Below are 17,908 nucleotides of genomic sequence, written 5' to 3'. Positions count from 1 at the left end.
TTGACTGCCCATTTGATTGTGTTTATGAGGACCTATGGATGGATGACACTTGTCTTGTTCTTATTGGTTCGTGTATGGTCATTTTTTTTGGTTCATTGGTTGTTGTGATGCACCAATGAGGGAGAGCGATGTGGGCCAATCAGTGGCTAGCACATGTCCTCCTATTATTTAGAAAAATTTGGTTTATAGCCAGATCAGGCCTCCATGGGATTCAAACAACAAACCTCCGGAGTGGAAACACAGTGCTCCACCACTGCGCCACAAGTGTTGCTTAATAAATATGGTGGATGGGTGTTATTTAAAGTTTAATGGTAGCACATATGGGGAAGGGGGCCAGGCTAAGCCCTAGCCCTTAGCCACCCCAGCGCCAACAGGACTACAGGCGGAGGGGCCAAGGGGCTAGCATTAGCTCGACCCACGATCACAACACCCCACAAACAACACAGTCAAATCCATACGCAAAGAATCATGGCGATAAAGTTTAATGGGCTAGCCTTGGGGTCACATGGCACCCCATAACATTGGGCACGTAGAAAAGAGGAGGGAGCGAACCCCCAAGGCACATGATAGCCACAGGACAGTAGGCACGAAGGAGATAAGGGGGCTATCTCCAAGTCACCGAGACCCAATGTGTCTAGGAGTGCAGCCTTATCAGAGGTGATCAAAAAGTTGGCGGAGTTAGGCCCTGAAATCTCAACCCCTAATGTGGTCGTATGTGACAACGTGACCAAGTTTTTTGGAACTGTGGGCTCAATGTCTGGATTAAGGGTCCTACAATTTCACCCAGCGGGCAGGATTGTAGGCCAGGTTTGCACATTGTTCTTGGGTTTGGGGTGCTCAAGCTAGATTTGGATCGAATTATAGGATGACTAGCCATATAATTTGGGAAAAACTTGTAACAGGCATAACTTACTCAATTTTTGGCGAAATGAGGTGCAGAAAGAACCCATATGGGGATTTTTGATAGTGCTAAACCCATTGAAGACATCATTTTTGTTTTTTGAATAATGTAAAATCATGTAAACACACTTATGATCACTTAATGAAAGAGGCCCTGCATTGGAAGCTGGACTAGGAGATCTGTCCCAGGGGAGGGGTGAACTCTTTTATCATGTTTTGGATTGTGTTTCAGATATCCTTATTTTATCTCTGTTTCGCTGTAAATTTTCTTTAAATTCACTTTTTTTATGTGTTTATAAAATAAATCCTCTACCCAAAACACATAATTTTCACTTGCAAATTGTTAAAGATCTTCAAGTTTACATATTCAGATCAAGGATAATGCAAGAGGTGTAACAAAGAGCTATGCCCAAGATTTTAGTTTGTTTGTAAAAAATTAAATGATTAGAGATAAAATAAATGTTCAACAATGAAAGATTTAGTGATGCAGTTGTGGTTGATGTCATCTATATATGTTCCATGATACAATCTTTAAAGGATTGCCCAATTTAACGAATGTAAACTTTTCCACAAAAGGAAAAACATTGTAATATACATTTATTGTAAATATACAAAAATATTAATATATTCAAATTCATTCTTGGGGGTATTTTTAATGTATTTTTGTTCTATATTTCATTCTTTGGGGTATTTTTAATGTATTTTCACTATATTATCATGCTACTAATGATTATGTAAGGATTTTTTGGTTTTCTATTGGAAAAGAACATGAATTTTGTATCACGTTTCATTATGACTTGAGTTATACTTTTAAAAATAGGATTTGGGTTAGGATTCACATTTATATTGCCACTACATTTTTTGATCTTTCCCATATCGTTTCAATGTGCTTTAGGTCTAACACTATCAGGTTGCAACATTAACCATGCCTTTTTGCATGTCGTAATTTGTGTGGTAAAATATACCCTTCATGGGTGCCCTAGAGTAGCACTCGATTTTTGCCTTGGTGCCCATGCTATGTTCATTTTTAGGTATGTGAATCCTCTTTAGATCCCACCATGACATCAAAATTGAGCCTAATGTCTCTCTATATTTTATTTCTAGCCATCTATAACCCATACAGGGGGATCCCCACTCTTTTTATTTTTAACTTTTGGTCACCTATGCCTATGATATTCAATGTCTTACTAGATTTTTATCATAACATTGCTTGACTTCATCACACTTCCCACCTTTGTAGCCATGCTCGATCTCTTTCCTTCACATTAACCTTACCTCCATCTTGCAACCTCTCTCACCCTTTTAGAGAGATCAATGCGATGAGTAGATTTCCATATCCATACACTTTGCCATTTTCTCTTGCTTTTCTTAGGTAAATTTTGTTAGCATAGGAACTAAATCCATACAATGATACCACTTGTCTATCTAGAATTAGCTTTATTTTGGTCTTCTTTTCACGCTCATTAAACAATGAAAATATCGAGCTTATTTTGCACTCAATTCATGCTCATTAAATCACTGGAAGATGTCAAATTCTTTCCATGCTTTCCTACTTGTTAGTCAAGAGTAAAGTCAGTGAGCAAGCTCTTCCCTATTCTCATGTTCGTTAAACCACAAGAAAGACATGAGTGTACTTTTATCTCTTTTTTTACCTCACTATAAAACTCATGAAAAAGACACTGATTTGAGTATTCCTTTAACTATTTTTCAATCTCATCAAGACTAAATTAAAACGACACTATCAAGCTCACTTGTATTCTCTTTCACATGAATTAAACTTTGAAGGGGATCATCTATACAAAAAGGTAAAAGGGTGGAAGAGCCTATTTCTCTTCATTTTGTCATGGTCGTTGTGACTCCCTTGAACATGGCACTGTTTGAGTCATACTCTTACATTTTGTCTTTTCCTGGCTTTGGAACCACATCATTAACATAGTCACTCTATTGTTGAGTCAATATCTCACCCTATTGTTTACCCTTCTAGTCCCTAGGCTACGGTGATGCCTCTTGTGTCAGCACTATGTTTGTATGGTATTCTTCAGTCCAAGTTGTCAAGTAAACACTTGTGTCATGTTGTTATATGTTCAAGGGAAGTCCTAATTAGAGTCAGCCATTTGCAATATTGTCCTACCTTTTGCGTCATTCATCCTATATCATTCGTGCATCATTTCTTCATTTTCTACCATAAGTCAACTCATCCTAGTGTCAGTTTCATGTTGAATGATGGGGGGTACATCAAGGGCCTCCTTTGATGGATCTCTTCCCATCATTGCCAACACCTTATTTAGGGTGTATATATAGAAATAATCTAGTACCTTGGAGCTTTTCATCGTCAGTAGAAGGTTTCATTGCTATTGATAGTGGGTTTCCCTTACTGGCCCATGTTAACCAATTTTATAAGTGCTTGACATCAATTCGTTTGAATTCACACTCCATAGATTGTGTTAGATAAATTGGGAACCATTTTCATTAGTGGTGGTCTTCCTCATGTATGTTAAAGGGATCCCTTACCACTTGGTAATTAGATAGTCTCCACACATGCTTGACATCGTCTCATTCATTTGCATGTTGTGATTCATGCAATTGGGATGAGACGAAGACCTTGGGGCATGGGGCTATCTCACTCAAGCACATTGCATCCCCCAAGCTACATTGGAGAATGTATTATATACTTTGAGGGCCATCATTTGGGCACTGGCATTGGTATCTTTTTCCCTACTAATATCTACTATGACAACGATCTACATTGTATCATGATCGGTCCTCAATGCATGAGTTTGTAGTATGTTTCGTGGGCAACCATGCTCTATTATTTTAGTACCGAGAATGGGTATACCTACCTTGGGGATATATATTATTTGTATTTGTCTATGAATTTTGTAGTCTTTTATAGGTTCCACGTCCTTGGCTCCCTCCATCTATCGTACCCATTGAGACTATAATTGTAATGTATTTCAACCACCAACTTCTCTTCTAATCTCATACATTAGAGGGCATATATTACAACTCAAAATGTCACAATCAAGGTTTATGATAACTCAAAGTGATTCCCCCTTGGGTTTACTAGTGGTTTTCATCTTCAATAGCCTAGAACACCTGTAGGGAGAGTTGCAATGCTTTAGTTACACAACAAAAGAGAGTTGAAGTAGATAGGGTTGGCATAGCAAATGGATAAGGGTAGAAAAGGCCAAAAGTGATCAGTTCTAGAAGATAAGGATGAAAACACCATATCAATAGTGTCAAAAAAATGTCTATATACATTTGATCACTACTCCAAACCCATCTATATAAGAAATACTTTCCATGGAACAAAGGGAGAAAAGTTTATGTAACGTAATGTTGTGAGAATGAGAACCTGATTTCTACTTGCAAGAAGTTGTAGAATATTGTGTACCTTGACAATGATCTATGGTGAGAGGAGAATATACGAACAGGGACTATGAAGGGAGCGACTATTGTTAACACCATTGGTATAATGAGGGCATATACTTCCCACCCTACCAACATAGTACTAATTGATATTACTTGTGTTTGTATTTGGGTTTTCATAATGTTCATGTTAACTTTAGTTTGCAGGAACATAGAATCAGAGGTTGTTGTTTGTGTGTCAGTCGTAGGTAAGAAGATTCACAGAGACAAAATCTCAAGGAATTCTATCACTTCAATTGTCAAATAGCCACCCTCCATGATAAGGTGCATATGATTCTTCTTCTTACTTTTTTTTTGCATATTTGTATTGTGTGTTTTCTAGGTCAAGTAGCCACCATCACAAACACCATTTGCCATATGTCTTGGGCAAGCCTATGGGTTAAGAGTATTGAGACTGTCAGACTAGGCAGTAACTCGTCAAAACAATTCGTTGATTTCATTTAGGTTGTTGTTTATTATATACATGAGGGAGAGACTGTTCATTTCATCTCCCATTGAATATTAATATTCTCTATTATTTATTTACATCAATTTCAGTTATTCACCCAATCCTGATGATTAGGTATCAACATTCCCCCCCTTAATCTGAAGGGATGTTTGTGAGTCCAAGCATCACTCTGAATCGTTCAAGCTTTTCTCTTCCAAGCGCTTTGGTGAAGATGTCTGCAATTTGCTCGTTCGTGGAACAATGGCGGAGATGGATTGTTTTGGCCTCAACATGATGTCGAATCAGATGATATTTAGTATTGATGTGCTTCGTTTGATCATGGAACTTTTGCTTCTTAGCCAGCTTTATTGCAGAGGTATTTTCAATCATGAGTGGAGTTGATTGTACTTGTTTTACCTACAAATCTTCAAGAATTTTCTTGAGCCACACAATTTCTTTTGTTTCCTCAGCTGGTGCCACATATTATGCTTCTATTATGGAATCTGCTGGAATTTATTTTTTGCATGATCTCCAAGAGACAGCTCTTGATCCAAGACTCATAGAATATCCTGAAGTAGATACCCCACTTTCTTTGTCTCCATCAAAGTCTGAATCAGAGTATCCGATCAAGCTGAAGTCGTCCACCTATGTATACTTGATTCCAAAGTCTTAAGTTCCCTTCAAGTACCTTAGAACTCTTTTTGCAGCAGACCAATGTCCCTCACAAGGCTTTTGCATAAACTTGGAGAGGATTCCAACAACAAACAAAATGTCGGGTATGGTAGTAGTTAGGTAGTTGAGACTTCCTACAAGCTGTCTATACTTTGTTGCATCCTCAAATTCTTTTCCTTCAATAGATGCGAGCTTTAAGTTTTGTTCCATTGGAGTAGTAAGAGGATTGCATTCTGTCATGCCAAATCTGTTCAACAGATCTCCAATGTAATTCTTTTGAGAAAGAAATATGGACTTCGGATGTTGAGTTACTTCAATACCAAGATAGTAATGAACATAGCCCAGATTAGTCATTTCAAAATTTTTCCCAAATTCCTTCTTTATGGATGCAATGTAGATTTCATTATTCCCTGTCATCAAAAGATCATCTACATATACCATAAGATATACAACTATTTTTCTAACTTTCTTGACAAATAAAGTTGCATCATCAAGATCATAATGTTTGAAATTGAACTTCAGAAGATGTTCAGTTAGTTTTTCATACCAGGCTCACGGTGCTTGTTTGAGGCCATACAAGGATTTCACAATTTTGCATACTTTATGTTCATGTCCTTTCACAGCAAATCCTTCAGGCTGGGACACAAAACATTCTCTTTTAGATCTCCATTCAAGAAAGCAGTTTTTACATCCATTTGATGGACTTTCCAACCATTTTGAGTTGCTAGGGCAAAGAGTGTCCGGATGGTAGCCCATTTTGTTGTGGGGGCAAAAGTCTCCTCATAATCAACCCCTTCCTTCTGTGCAAAACCTTTTGCCACAAGCCTGGCTTTGTGCTTGTCAAGTGAGCCATCAGCTTTATACTTGTTCTTGTAGACCCACTTGCAGCCAATTGGTTTGGTTCCTAATGGAGGATCAACCAGCTTCCAAGTGCCATTCTTTATGAGGGCATCATACTCCTTTTGCATTGCTTCTTTCAATTCATCATGAGAAGCAACTTATTTGAAGGAAGTTGGTTCAAAACCTGTAGACAAATTCAATTCACAATCATAAGAAACATCCATATTAACAGGTGAATTAGAGTCATCTACATCACCTCCATTTTACCGGTTTGAATTTCTAGTTCCTGTCTTTCCAACCTCATTAGGATGAACACTTTAAAGTGTCTTTATCGGCCACTTTGGAGGACCTTTCTCAAATGGTTCAGGGTGCTCCATTGATTGAGTTGGGACTGAATCAATATTGAGTCTCCCAATTCTATCAATCACATCACTTAAAGCATCATCCATTGTTGGAGTTTCATGCGGGGGAGAAAGTTCTTCAGAATAAGATTCCACATGTTTATATAGTATAGGAATCCCCCCTTCAAGATGTGGAATCTGATTATCAAATTCTTGAAATGATTTTTCATTTGCGAATCTATCCAAGCGATCAAGTTATCGCTCAACAACATTGTCAATTTTGGATGATTCAAGAAAAATTACATCTCTAGATACAACAAACTTTTTATTGACTTCATCATAGAGATGGTATGCTTTGGAGGTGTTTGAATACCCCAGGAAGATACACTTACGACTTCTTGCACCAAGTTTTTTTCTATGTACCTTTGGTATCAAGGCATAACAGGTGGAACCGAAGACCCTGAGATGCTTTACCGAAGGAACGTGCCCATACCACATTTCATATGGAGTCTTGTTTCTAATAGCATTAGATGGAAATCTATTCTTTATATATGCAAAACAGAGAATACCATCAGCCCAAAACATTATTTTTACATTTTTGAAGAAGAGCATGGAGCATACCATATTTAATATTGTCCTATTCATTCTTTTAGCTACACCATTCTGTTGGGGATTATAAGGCACAATTTTTTGATGTTTGATCCCATGTTGGGGAAGATAGTTTTCAAATTCATTTGATTTGTATTCTTTTCCATTATCAGTGCGAATAGACCCAATATGAGATTGGGCATCATTTTCAATCCATTTATGAAAGTTTTTAAATGTTTGAAAAGCATCAGATTTGTTCTTCAATAAATAATCCCAACACATTTTGGTGTAGTCATCAATAAATGTCATGATATATTTATTTCCATTTGCAGAAGGAATAGGGATTGGACCACATAAATTTGAATGAATGAGTTCAAGTTTTCTATGTGCTCTTAAACATGAATCATGAAAAGACTGTTTGCTATGCTTTCCTAGAATGCAAGCATCACATTGCTTAAATTTCCTAGGAATTGTAGGCAAACCAGCAACACCATTTTTCTTCAACAAGCGGAGGCTGGCATAGTTCAAATTTCCAAATCTAGCATGCCATAATAAACTTGATGGAAGTGTACCTTCTTCATAATGAGAATTGTATGAGAAATGTTGTGCACAAGCAGAGGTACCTTGCAGCTTGAGAAGCCTTTCTTCTTCTATTCCCCTCATGACAAGTGAGTGGTTAGATGCTTTTCTCACCTCAAGCTTGCCATCAAACATATGAATGGAGTGACCTTGCTGGCAGATGTGGACCAAGGACAACAAGTTTCTCTTCAGTTGTGGGAGATATAGAACATGATGTAGAAGAAAGTCTAGAAGACCAGGAAATTTAATCCTGATTGTGCCAAGCCCTGATGGCTTGATTTTTGATTGGTTTGCAAATTATACTACTCCGTCAACATTGTCAGTAAATTATTCAAAAAAATATTTTCTATGAGGCATGTGGCAAATTGCTCCTGAATCAAGTAACCAATCATTTTTCCAAGAAGCAAGTGATGCATTAAATAAATCTTCATTTAGTCCAATATTACATTGTGCCACAACCTAATGAGCGGATTCAGGTGCTTTACCTTTGTCTGTGTCATTATTTTTACCTTTTTGTTGGTTTCTTTGCTGCTCAATTTTGTCCCATGGTAACTTGCATGTAGAGGCATCATGTGATCCATTCCTTTTATAGCGTATGCAGTGCAAATCTGACTTTTCTCCTTGAGAATTTCTGCCCCCCTCCCTCTGAAATATCTTCCTCTTCCTCTTCGACCACCTCTTCCTCTGGAAGAATCCTGAGCAGGATTCTCTTCTTTATGAGCAAGGCACACAACCTCTTCAGAAGATTGAGGGGCTATCTTCTTTCCAAAAGCTTTCTCTCTTTTAGCAAATTTTTTCACAAGAGAGTCAAAGGTAATATCTTTGAGATTTCCATTTGCTTGTAATGACTCAAGATAATTGGAGTAAGTAGGATAAAGTGCCTTGAGAAAAGCGATAAGAGGAATATCCAATTTGACATTAGTGGCTTTGATATCATGCATTATAGACTTTACTTCGGATGCAAGAGCAAGAGGATCATTATTTTGCAATTCAAGAGTGAAGAGTTTAATCATGAGTTGAACAACTTCAAGTGCAGAATGTGAGTCATAGAGTTCTTTCAGCTTTTGCAAGGCTTTGAAGGCAGTTGAAAATGGCGAAATATGGTGACTCACCTCTTCACTTACAGATGCTACGATTAATGCATAAGATTTATTGTTCTTATTTTCCCAAATGGCGAGCTCTTTGTCTGAGGTAGGTTGTTCTAGCTCTTTGTCTCCGTCTCCAATACACACACCTTTCCACAACTCATTGAAAATGAGGATGTGTTTTATCATGCGGTACCACTCAAGATAGTTCTCTTTGCCAGTAAGAACTATTCCCACAATAGATATGATTGAATGCATACTATAAAAAAAAGCTTCTACTGGCAAAAAAATCTGTGTATTGTTTTAAAAAAATACTTCTGCTGGCAAAATGTGCTTTTGATGTAAAAAAATCATAGGTCAAGTTCTTGTGCACACGATCATCAAAATATAAATAATCTTTTATATCCCAACCAACACATTAATCGATTTTTACAAGAGCTCAACCCATATGGTTATTGCAGCAACATTTGACATTCTCCAAAAAACACACACAACCAGTGAGGTGGTGTGGGAAAACAACATGGCTACTGGTGGAGAGGCAGTGTGCATGTATTAAAATGATGTATTAAAACCATCCAAAACATATATGACACTGCCTCGAGCAGGCTTCAGGCAACCAGGCAGAATATAGGCAGGAAACTGACACTAGGAGTTACACAAAAACTAATTTCGGGAGCTAGCTCTGATACCATGTCGGAACAGGCAGTAGCTCCTCAAAATAATTCGTTGATTTCATTTAGGTTGGTGTTTATTATATACATGAGGGAGAGACTGTTCATTTAATCTCCCAGTGACTATTCATATTCTCTATTATTTATTTACATCAATTTTAGTTGTTCACCCAATCCTGATGATTAGGTGTCAAGAGAGACATTATTGAGGAAATTATATCTAATAGAAGGCTTGTACTTTTAGTCATATTTGTTATCTTAAGTCTAACTCTTACGAGGTATTCAGTGAGTTTTGGTTGTTGCTTCATTCATACATTTTGATAATGGTTTATTAAATTTTTTTTCTCCCAACAAAATAAATTAATACCTTATTTAAATATTATTTTCCAAGAACTAGTAGTATTTGGTTTTAATAAATTTATTTAAATATTATTTTTCAAAAACTAGTTGTTTAATATAGCCGTTACCTATTAATATTTTTAATAAACTAATGAAATAATATCATTATTTAAATATTTTTTTTCAAAAACTAGTCGTTTAATATAGCGGTTACTTAATAATATTTGTTTTTAATATATTAATAAATTAATATTATAATTTAAACATTATTGTTCAAATATAGCCGTTACTTGAAATTATGTCTCTACATTGCTCTCTATTTAAGCCTTTGCCATGGTCTGCCTCTTCATCTGGTCCAGATGATGATCCACACTTGTTGGTTCGAAACGCATCAGCAAGAAAGTTCTCTCATGTGATTTCTACCCAAAGACTTCGTTTAATTCATTATGGATCACAGAAGCTTGAATACAGAAATTACTATCCTATACAGAAGGATTGCGAATGTTAGTTAGAATTTTGCATTGTTAATGTTCAAGCACAAATATGTTGAAGAACCTAAAGCATTTCTAGGATATGAATCAACTTTGAAATCTGATACCGTTGAGGTTTCTAATTCATGTGATAAGATGTTTCAAGATTCTAACAAGTTGCCTCCTAAAAGGGGTAAATAAAATGAAGTGCGATTGGGGCATGTTGCTTCATTGTTGAACATTGGTATGAACAAGAAGCCAATGTTAAAGCATGCAGAGGTCAAAACGCAAATGCAAAGGTTATTTTACAAAGAAGAAATTTGTCCCAAAACATCTTCCTTTGGGTTTCATAATTTTTTGGCTTTGAAGAAGGATGGTGCATGGCGATGGCAATTACATTTGGTCAAGAATCAAACCAAGTGCAATGCTAGAAATGCTAAGCATCATCATGACGACAATGTTCGAGGTGAAAGGAACTTAAAATTGTTTAAGTTTCCATTGAATGAAGACCGAGGAGGGAATGTTCAGATTCTTTCAAGGGAAGTTTTTTGTTCTGCATATCTTGGAAAATTGTAGAAAGATGTCATCTTTGACAGCAAGATAAGGACTCCAATATCAGGGAAAGTGATGTACTTTCATGAAAAGATCAAAGAGACAAATGAAAGCAAAGCTTATTAGCTACTCCAAACTCTTGAGGTTGAACCCCCAAAGAGGCATCATCCGAATCCACTCATTTTTGCACACTCACACCTAGGAATTCCAACACAACTAGCTTAGGAGGAAGCCACAACACACCGTCATGGGATATACTTTCCTTCCATCCTTCCTGAAACACCTCAATTTAATCAGAGATAAGGGGGCCCTATGCTCTGAAATAATCAGCTCGAATATTGTCGAGACCCCACCATCAATGACTCCCGCTGAAAAAATTAGTTCAAGCCCCTGAAAATGTGACAGGGCCAAATCATCTTATAAGAAAATCTCATTCAAAGACAAATCCTCACTAGATTTTGGAAAAAAATCTTTAGTCGTCGAAACCCGTGGAGACAGAAGAAGATTAATGTCATTGAAACTTACCACCCCACTGCTTCAAACAATATCATTGAGCCCTCTAGATAGCTAAAGGTGAGATACAAATAATACAAAAGTCTAGAAAATAAAATATTTTATTTATTAAATACATTTAAAAATATATAATTAATAATTATCTTATTATTTTTAAATAAACTGCTACTAACTCACGTAAACAACAAATATCCAAAATACTATAAATCGTTAATTAAGCGGCAATTATATATGCCCACAAAATCAACCATCTAAACAACAAATATTCTAACATTAATTATATACCCACAAAATCAAAATATACCGCCTCACTCAATGAATTCCCAGCGTATTTATTTTTCAGCCGACGACATGCACCCCATGCAAAGAGCCGATGTCCCCATGGCGACCTATAAACATGCGAGGCTCGGCTCAAAAAAACACATCCAACAATTATTACAAGAAAAGTTTTGCAGATCAAAATCGAAGGAGTTAACACATTGACTGCGCAGTCGGGTCCTCTGACTATTGCCTTCTCTTTCAGCAATTTGCTAACACATACCGTAATGAAGACAGCAATGCATCCCGGTAACGATGCTTCAGTGCACGGAGAGTTTTCGGAAAAACACTCTATATGCGATTCAGCAGGACTTTTCCGAAAAGTTCAAACAAAGCAATTGGCGTTGTAATAAAAGTTGCCGATGATTCTGATTCTGATTCAGAGGAGGATGAGAGTGAAGACGAGTCTATTCCAGAAGGCTCTGCACGGATTTTTTGGACGAATTTTTCGGAGAGAACGGAGAAAGCCGATGAGCTTGAGGTGATTGACAGGGCGATCTTCCATGGTGATATTGTGGCAACGGCTTCAGATCCATCTGGACAGAGAGGCATCGTAGTTAACGTGGATGTTACAGTGGATTTATTAAGTCCCACATCAGTTAATGCTATAAGAAACGTTTCCAGCAGAGATCTTCAGCGAATAAGGGCGTTTATGCACGGTGATTATGTCATTCATGGACCTTGGGTGGGAAGAGTCGGTGAAGTGGTTGATAATGTGACTGTGTTATTTGATGACGGATCAAAATGCGAAGTTATCCCCTTATTCCAATCCCCTTATTCCAATCAGAACCCGACCGCCTTATTCCAATCCCCTATAATCTCCGTTATCCTTACTTTCCAGGGCAGCGTGTCCGGGGCAGTTCATCGGCAGTTTTCGAGAATGCTCGATGGTTGTGTGGTACATGGAAAAAAAGTAACAAGGAAGGTACAGTAGGCAATGTGGAAGTGGGATTAGTTTCCGTGGATTGGATTGCTGCAGCAAATCCTGATTGCAATTCCCTGACTCCTGCAGAGAAACAGGACCCTAAAGAGCTACAGCTATTGTCTTGTTTTTCAGACGTTTATTGGCAGCTAGGCGACTGGTGTCTGCTTCCAGCATCTGAAAGGAGAATGTTAGAAGTTACTATGCCTGCCACAGATGACACTGTTGCCCACAAAAAAGATAATGTGCTATTTGTGGGCAATAAAAGGACTAGGGTAGATGTCATATGGCAAGATGGTACAAGGGCATATGGTGTAGATTCTACAACCTTGATTACCATCAAAGATGCTGGGGATCATGACTTCTTTCCTGAACAGTATGTAGTGGAAAAAGGTTCGGACGATGATGATTGCGAGGCTTCTGAATCAAGACGACGAGTAGGAATCGTGAAAAATGTGGATTCAAAAGAACGCATAGCAAGAGTAAGGTGGTTGAAAGCTGTGGATTGTCCACAAGATACACTAAAATTTGATGGAGAGGAGTCAGTAAGTGTGTATGAGCTTGCTTACCATCCAGATTATAACTACTTTGTTGCGGCCATCGTTATACGTCCTCACTCTCTGGTGTTTGGGGAAGCAGATCAAGTGCTTGGCAATGTGGATCAGTTGGGTGACCACATAAAAACGTGGATGAGCTTTCTACAAACCAGAAAGCTCTGAAGAAAACTCAAAAGGCAGAGGTCGACAAGAATATTGAAGAATCTTATCTATCGTGTATTGGTAACGTCATAGGTGTTAAAGATGGATACATAGAGGTAGCATGGGCAGACGGAACAGTGTCAAAGGTATGTTATTTTCATGTTTCCTTATAGTGGAATATTACAAAGGAATGTATTTTCATTGTCTCCCTTATCTGAGAAATTGATCACGCTACCTTTATTAGTCTCAATATACGGAGATTTTGTGTAGAAAAGATTTATCTCTTTAAATATGCATTTCACTGCATCCAAGATATGAATTCCAACATTACATAAGAAGAACAATTGGCTCTTTGGTTAGAATATGAAATATGAAACTACTTTGATAGTATGATAACCTAAAGGTTATTTTTATTTTTATTTTTTTGTAAATGTAGATGGCACCTCGACAAATATGTGTGGTTTATAGTGATGATGAAGATGAAGATGATGATAAAGATGAGACTGTTGAAGAAGATGATATGGAACAGAGAAATGAGGAAAATACAGTGCTACACATTGATATGGAGCAGACAAATGAGGAAAATATAGTGCATAGCTTGTCTAGCAGTAGTTGTCATGAGCCAGGGCAATTTAAACATTTTGATAGTATAAGTGACGCTATGGATCACTTTTATCGGAATGAAACAATACGGGTACATTTATCAAAGGGCATGCTTTTCTCATTCCGTTTAGTGATTTTTTGGGGGTCATGATTGAAACTTTTGAACATCTTCGTGCAGCCTATCAATAAGCGGAAATGGATGAAGAAAATTCAACATGAATGGAACAATCTTGAAAAACACTTACCAGGTAACTCATCCTAAGCCATGCAGGCCTGTTTTCCACTGGTTTATTAAATGAGTTCATGATATCTGAACATTCACTAATACTGTTTTTCACTGGTTTATTAAATGAGTTCGTGATATTTGAACATTCACTAATAGGGAAACGCTATTCTGGGCAGTCATATTTCCTTCAATTTTGCCTCTGTTCTGGCCAGTCATATTTCCTTCAATTTTGCTATTTTTGTCTTTTGTCTTCTCAGTTTTCAATATTGCTTTCTTGTTTTCTCTTGAGTAGTAGGAAGTTGCAAAGTAACAAATTTTGTAACCCAATTATTCATGAGAATACGTTGTACTCATGATGTGTACTAGAACAAATAAAAATATGGGCATAGAGTATTTCGAGCTCTTTATTTTTCTGCTTGTTCTAACTTGTAATTTATAAACTCTGCATTGATTGACAGATACAATTTTTGTTAGAATATATGAGGATAGGATGGATTTGCTGAGAGCTGTAATTGTTGGAGCAGCCGAGACTCCGTATCAAGATGGACTTTTCTTCTTTGACATTCATTTTCCATCGGAATATCCCGATATACCACCTGTAAGCATTAGTTTAACTAGAACTGTTTGATTTTAAAGTGAAATAAATGAGATCTCAAGTTGTTTTGTTTTGAACTCAATATGGAAGTCAGTCTCATTTAGCTTTAATATGTTGGTTTTGCAGTTAGCTTACTACCATTCTGGTGGGTTACGGTTGAATCCAAATCTATATAAGAATGGAAAAGTCTGTCTGAGTCTTTTAAACACATGGACAGGCAAAGGGAATGAAGTGTGGAACCCGTTGTCATCAAACGTTTTACAACTACTTGTTTCTATTCAAGGATTGGTACTAAATGATAATCCTTATTTTAATGAACCTGGATTTGAGAAACAGATTGGTTCAGCGATAGGGGAGAAGAACTCGTTAGCCTACAAAGAAAACTCTTTTCTCCTATCGTGCAAGTCAATGTTGTACGTATTGCGAAAGCCTCCAAAGGTAGAAATCTCGCGAGATTTTCATTAACAGTTATCTTTTTTAATCATTCTTTGTCTAGGAATGATTCTAAATACACCCATGCTCATCATCTGTGCAGCATTTTGAGATGTTTGTTAAAAGGCATTTTCAAAAACGCGGTCACTGTATTCTTCGTGCGTGTGATGCTTATATCAAAGGGGCTCCAGTTGGATCACTATCAGAGAATTGTACAATTGTTGGAGAAGAGTCTGAAAATCCGGGTGCTACTTCTGCTGGCTTCAAGCTTATATTACTTAAAATTGTTCCTAAACTTATTGCAGCATTCACTGAAATTGGACTAGATTGCCAAGAATTTCAGTAGTCATAACGTATGCATTAAAGTCACAAATTCCATCAACTATTGGCTTCTTACTTGGCAAATACAAATGTGGTTATGTCTTTCAAAGGCTTGATGTGGAATTCAAGAGCTATGTACTGTAGCAGAAGTTGTGATTGCAGCGGCCAACCTGGTGCAATGTTCTTAGATTATCGAATATGTGTGATTCTATCCATCCAAATAGTGAGCCATACTAATTTTTGTATTATTTTATGAATTCAATTTAATTTGTATTACGGGAAATTGTTTTAGAAGTTGGTGATACTTATTCTTGTACTATTTTATAAACTCAATTTAATTTGCCTTTCTTGTAATATGGTTCGTTTATCAAATTCCAAAAACCTCTCATTTAAACTTAGCTATCATGGTTGGTGGATATGAAGGAATCTTTGCAACATTTCTTTCTAGATTTAAATATTTAATGATTTTTTTTGTTTTAGTTATTAACTTTGAGCATGATTTTTGACAAGGTGGTGATGAATTTCAAAAAAGCAAAAAAGGTTTTTGTAAAAGGAGGGTCCATGGGTTAGATTTTGATGAAAAGTTAGCTATTGTCTATGTGTTTTTTCATGGGAGATAAGTGCAATTTTTTTTTTAAGTTAAATGTGATATCATTTTGTCATGAAAAGTGGGGAAAAGGAGGGTCGATGGAAGGAAAAACAGAGTTTTGAAGAAGGAAGTGGATTTTGATAAGGGGGAACGAGAGGGTGTTGTCTCTAAGAACTCGAATACACTACGATTACGGTATGGACATGATTTAGGAGGGAAATGAAACTTATGAATTTTGCATGGGGTTTCTTTGCACTAGAAAGCTAGATAGGCAATTTCTAGTTGGCAGGGTGGCATATTCAGGAGGAACACTGCAATCGAGCCACCATAACAACATTGGGATATTCAATCAGATTGTCATAGGAGGAACACTACTCTGTGTCAACGTAACCAAGTTTTTTTCTTGTCAATTATATGAATTGCTTATTAATCAAATTGTGCTCATTTCAAATGTGTTTGTTAAATTTATGCTATTAAACATAGTAATCATAAGCAACCAAACCACCGTAACCACGTTTTTTTCTTGTTATTGTTAAATTATATGAATTGCTCAGGAATCAAATTGTGTTCACTTAAAATATGTTGTTAAATGTATGCTATTAAACATAGTAATGATAAGTATGTTGTGAATGAAAAAGAAAAACTAAGTATGAAAGTGAAATTCAAAATCTTGGGCCTAAAAATCCACCTACACACCTATGCATGAGTACGTCAACCCCAAAATTTCTTCCTACTTGCAAAAGATGGGGATAAAAAGAAAACCCTAGGTCATAATAGAGACATTTAGAAAGCATTTCATAATAACTGTAAGGAAAATAGACAACTATTTTGTTGGGAGAAAAAAAGTTTAATAAACCATTATCCAAATGTATGAATGAAGAAACAACCAAAACTCATTGAATACTTGGTAAGATATGATTTCCTCAAAAATGTCTCAGTACTCTTAACCCATAGGCCTGCCCAAGACATATGGCAAATGGTGTTTGTGATGGTGGCTACTTAACCTAGAAAACTCACAAGACAAATATGCAAAACAAAAGAAAGGAGAATCAGATGCACCTTATCATGGAGGGTGGCTATTTGCCAATTTTTGTGATTGAATTCCTTGAGATTTTAGCTCTGGAAATATTCTTACCTACGACTAACACACAAATAACAACCTCTGATTATATGTTCTTGCAAACTAAAGTTAGCATTAACATTATGAAAACCCAAATACAAACACAAATAATATCAATTAATATTATGTTGGTAGGGGGGGAAGTATATGACATCATTATACCAATGGTGTTAACAATAGTTGCTCCCTTCATAGTCCCTAGTCGTATATTCTCCTCTCACCATAGCTCAATGTCAAGGTACACAATATTCTACAGCTTCTTGCAAGGAGAAATCAGGTCCTCATTCTCACAACATTACGTTGCATAAACTTTTCTCCCTTCATTCCGTGGAAAGTAGCTTATATAGATGGGTTGGGAGTAGTGATAAAATATATATAGACACTTGTTGGACCCTATTTTATATGGTGTTTTCATCCTTATCTTCTATAACTGATCAATTTTGACCTTTTCTACCCTTGTCTATTTGCTCTGCCAACCCTATCTGCTTCAACTCTCTTTTGTTGTGTAACTAAAGCATTGCAACCCTCCCCACAAGTTTCAAGGATGTTGAAGAGGAAAACCATTAGTAAACCCAAGGGGGTGTCACTTACAGTTATCATAAACCTTGATTGTGACATTTTGAGTTGTAATATATGCCCCCTAATGTATGAGATTAGAACAGAAGTTGATGGTTGAAT

General features: G+C 36.7%; 1 pseudogene; it reads left to right on the top strand.

The window, feature by feature from the left end:
- Positions 1–12,019: 12,019 nt before the first annotated feature.
- Positions 12,020–15,546, top strand: LOC149191035 (putative ubiquitin-conjugating enzyme E2 23; annotated as a pseudogene).
- Positions 15,547–17,908: the final 2,362 nt, after the last annotated feature.

This window comes from Pinus tabuliformis, chromosome 3_1, assembly GCF_031772625.1.
Source record: "Pinus tabuliformis cultivar Carrire ecotype Pingquan chromosome 3_1, CPIR1, whole genome shotgun sequence".
NCBI lineage: Eukaryota > Viridiplantae > Streptophyta > Pinopsida > Pinales > Pinaceae > Pinus > Pinus tabuliformis.
The sequence above is the reverse complement of the archived record's forward strand: the minus strand, read 5'-3'. Positions and strand labels throughout refer to the sequence as shown.